General features: G+C 40.6%; 1 protein-coding gene across 1 annotated transcript in view; it reads left to right on the top strand.

Moving 5' to 3' along the window:
- Positions 1–3,800: 3,800 nt before the first annotated feature.
- Positions 3,801–3,890, top strand: part of LOC101855082 (aldehyde dehydrogenase, mitochondrial) — a 36,308-nt gene continuing 36,218 nt past the window's right edge. The window contains exon 1 of the mRNA XM_013079656.2: positions 3,801–3,862. The gene's annotated coding sequence lies outside the window, so the exon portion shown is untranslated. The remainder of the gene's footprint in view (positions 3,863–3,890) is intronic.

The following is a 3,890-nucleotide window of genomic DNA, read 5'->3' as shown; positions in this document are numbered from 1 at the left end:
GCCCACAGTCGGCGGCCATATTTGATCCCCACCGCGGCGTACTGCTCGTGGCGCCGCGAAGAGAGAGAGGAGGCTCCATTAGCTCTAAACTCCTTGATTATAACCCAAAGATAGGCTTGACCCACAGAGAGGCTTGACCTCTTTGAAACATTCTTTCAACCAGTGACCTATTATACAAAATCTTGAGTGCGTACAGTCGGTAGGGCTGGGCAATGAGTCGCTTTAGCTAAATTCCGGATAACATGTTAGTCCACCTCTTCGGCAAATAATATGACATGAACCGCTTCGGCAAATCGGTTAAAACAACTTTAACACACGGGTTAGCAATACTTCAAATCATGGGTGCACCCACTTTGGCAAACGGGTCAGGCAAGAGAGTTAAAGAGTCTGAATTCGGATAACGTTTCGTTGAGAATTATCCGGTTATCCTTATAGATTATCCGGATTTTGCCCACCTCTAACAGTCGGCCTACGATAGCATGGTGTTCACAAAAATGTTGATGGAATATAAAAAGCCAATGATTTCCTCTGTGTGTCCCAAACCTCAACGCTCATTGGCAGACAACGTATTAACCCTTTCCCGAGCGACTGGGTGTATTATCTACTCACCTTTCATAAATCAGTCTAAAGTTCTCTGCTTTGCGAATCTGTTAAGCTTCAATCCTCAACTTAACCCTTGAGCATCATACTATATTAATACAAATTGTTTCATTCGTCAAAATGATGAAAGCAATTGGCAATCAATTTTTTAAACATAAATATCCTGGTGACTGCGAGCGTGTTTACACGTATACACTTTATGTTTCTAATAGAGTAAGCATGCAGGGAGATTATTGGAAATAGACTACTCTGTGAAGACTTAATAATTATCTCTTCGTGATACGATCAAAAATATCCCTTCTCCCCTTGAAATCAACAAAAAGTTTAGTGACTGTATTGAAGTCCACTTTCGTGTTCATTTCAGTGTCGGGTGGTATAATGTTGATTCTGCCCAAATAAAGCATGCCTCCACGGAGAAAAGTTGTTGATGCACCAGAAATCGTTAATAAGCTGTTTTATCAGGCTTGCTTGACATAAAGCTCCATCTACTTCTATAGTGGGGTCAAAAATTTCGTGGCGCAACTTATCCTCAGATCAATGTCACCCATATTTTGTACAACAATTTTAATGTAGGCCTATCACTTTGTCTTAGTTATTCGTATTATTTTTCAACAATAATTGAGGAGAAATTTGGAGGGAAAAAAACTTTTATTTATATAAATTCCCTCCAAATTTCTCCTCAATTATTGTTGAAAAATAATACGAATAACTAAGACAAAGTGATAGGCCTACATTAAAATTGTTGTACAAAATATGGGTGACATTGATCTAAGGATAAGTTGCGCCACGAATATAAAATGGAAGTGTCTACGTACTCCCCGATTGGGGTCTACGTAGTCATGGTGTTTAGGTGGACCCCAAAAATGTTTTCTTGTGATTGGCTCGCTGAGCGAGCGGTAGTTTACATTGGTTGCAATGCAAAGCTGCTAGGCCTACTTACTGATCATCTCGGGTAGTGATTGGATTTATCTTGTGTTGCTATAATTTATTTATTTTAGCCGAGAGAGAGAGAGAGAGAGAGAGAGAGAGAGAGAGAGAGAGAGAGAGAGAGTATAATTTAATAAATACGTATCTAGATCTAGATCTAGATATAGATTATGCTGTCTATCTAGAATCTTAAATCTAGAGATCTAGAGATCTAGATGATCTAGATCTATCTAGATTTAGATCTAGAAATCTAGATTCACTCCCACAATAAATGGCCGTCATGTAAACAAACGGGACCGCAATTGTACAGGAGTGCCGAAACCGTGCACCGAAAAAGAAGCCGTTTGAAACTAGTAGACTCCAGGGGAGGACTTCCGTAACGAGCGACCATCCCATCAAACACAATGAAGAAGAGGCCTAGACCTACCCCTACCCCTACCCCTAACCCCAACCCTACCCTTACCCCTACCCCTACCCCTACCCCAAGCCCTCAATTCTGCTCTGTCTCATAGTGGTCGAATCCAGGCCTACAGAAGCAAGTAGGCCTAGCCTACTGTTGATAATTATGATAGTAGACCTGTGAATCAAGTTGCATGATAGGCCTAGTGTGTCTCCACCAATTCACAGGCGAGTAGTCAAGAGTCGCTCTTCGGTCATTCGCCCACCAGGCCACCACTAGATCTAGATTTAGATCATCTACTTTCCGAACTGCACACTCTTGGCTGGGTGCACAACAAAATCTAGATCTAGATTCTAGATCTAGATACGTTTATTCATTAAATACTCTCTCTCTGGGCTAAAATAAATAAATTATAGTAACACTAGATCGACACACCGCCCGAGATGATCAGTAGCCTTGCATTGTAATTGTAACCATGTAAACTAGGCCCTACCGCTCGCTCAGCGAGTCAATCACAATCCAACATTTTTGGGGTCCACCTATACACCATGACTACGTAGACCCCAATCGGGGAGTACGTAGACACTTCCATATAAAATACTATAAATACAATCACGAGAAAAATGGGATTGCCCACAGCCTGTGCCACCATAATATGATGTAATCAGAGGCGGTCTAAAAGTTCGAACAGCACTTCCCGCTTCTCACGCACATTTTGCATACGCATACTGCATACGTCGCAGTTCACCAATTATACTTTTTAACAGAAAAACTTGTAACAAGAAATTATATAAACAGTGAGCAATTTTTTTGCACTAAAGGTTCTCAAGACATTCGCCATTAGAAAATAAAATGGCGGACTTGTTTAATGTTTTTGCGATATTATTGTCCATCTGCAAACTTTAAAAAATCTGTAGAAATTGCACCCGCTTGGATCTTTTATTTTTTATCAGTATTTATCAGGGAATTTTCTAGAATACAGCTAACAGGTGTTTACAAAAATATTGATCAGTTAAGACTATATTGATACAAGTCATTGTGTAAAAGCTGGAGAGTCTATTCTCGACAGTTTAGGAATAAATTGACAAAATTCATGTACTGCGCGACGAGTTTTTGATCACACTTTTAGCTGTTCAATTATAGTGATGTTTTCATTTTAGCAAAAGGAATGAAGTAGGTGCCAAGGAGACATTTGATGGAGACTGTGTGCGGCAGATTTTAAAATTATTTTTTGGTAAGTGTTTTACGGCGTTCGCAACTGCATAAGGTCGTATATGAGCGCGCCGGACACACTAAACATTTTCAGTTGGTAGGAAATTTTGAATTTTGCCTGAGTGGCGGCCGAAGCCTACTCTTATCGATTTTGGACCACTACGGGATCTTTAACGTGCGCAACTGAGAAAAGATCAACACCTAGGCTTGCCTTCTTGGACAAGGGCGAAAAATCTCGGAGGTCCCGTGCGCAAGTTGTGCACGTTAAAGATCCCTTGTTGGTCTAAAATCGATAAGAATAGGCTTTGGCCACCACTAGGACAAAATTCAAAATTTCCTACCAACTGAAAATGTTTAGTGTGTCCGGCGCGCTCATATACAACCTTAAGCAGTTGTAAGTGCCGTAAAACATTTACCAAAATTATGTTTTTAATATACGTCTCCAGGGTCACCCACCCATAATAGCCTAGCTTCTGCTTTGACAGAAATTGTAAATTTGAATTTACACAAAATTCCGTTTGAGCTGCATAGGCCTACATGAAGTATGGCGTTCATTGTTGCCACTCGTTTTCCCCCTGCACATGGCACTTGCGCAAGACATAATATCTATTATCCGTGATTCAAGTCAGGCCGCAATTTGTCGCTAGACTCTATCACTATTCAAGATGACAATCGGTGCTATACCTGTGCTCTGTGTACAGTCAACTTCATGCTCGTCCAAAGGTAGGAGGTATAATTGGTTTTGATTGTA

This window comes from Aplysia californica, unplaced genomic scaffold (genome assembly GCF_000002075.1).
Source record: "Aplysia californica isolate F4 #8 unplaced genomic scaffold, AplCal3.0 scaffold00059, whole genome shotgun sequence".
NCBI lineage: Eukaryota > Metazoa > Mollusca > Gastropoda > Aplysiida > Aplysiidae > Aplysia > Aplysia californica.
Note: the sequence above shows the minus strand (reverse complement) of the source record. Positions and strands in the feature narration are given on the sequence as shown.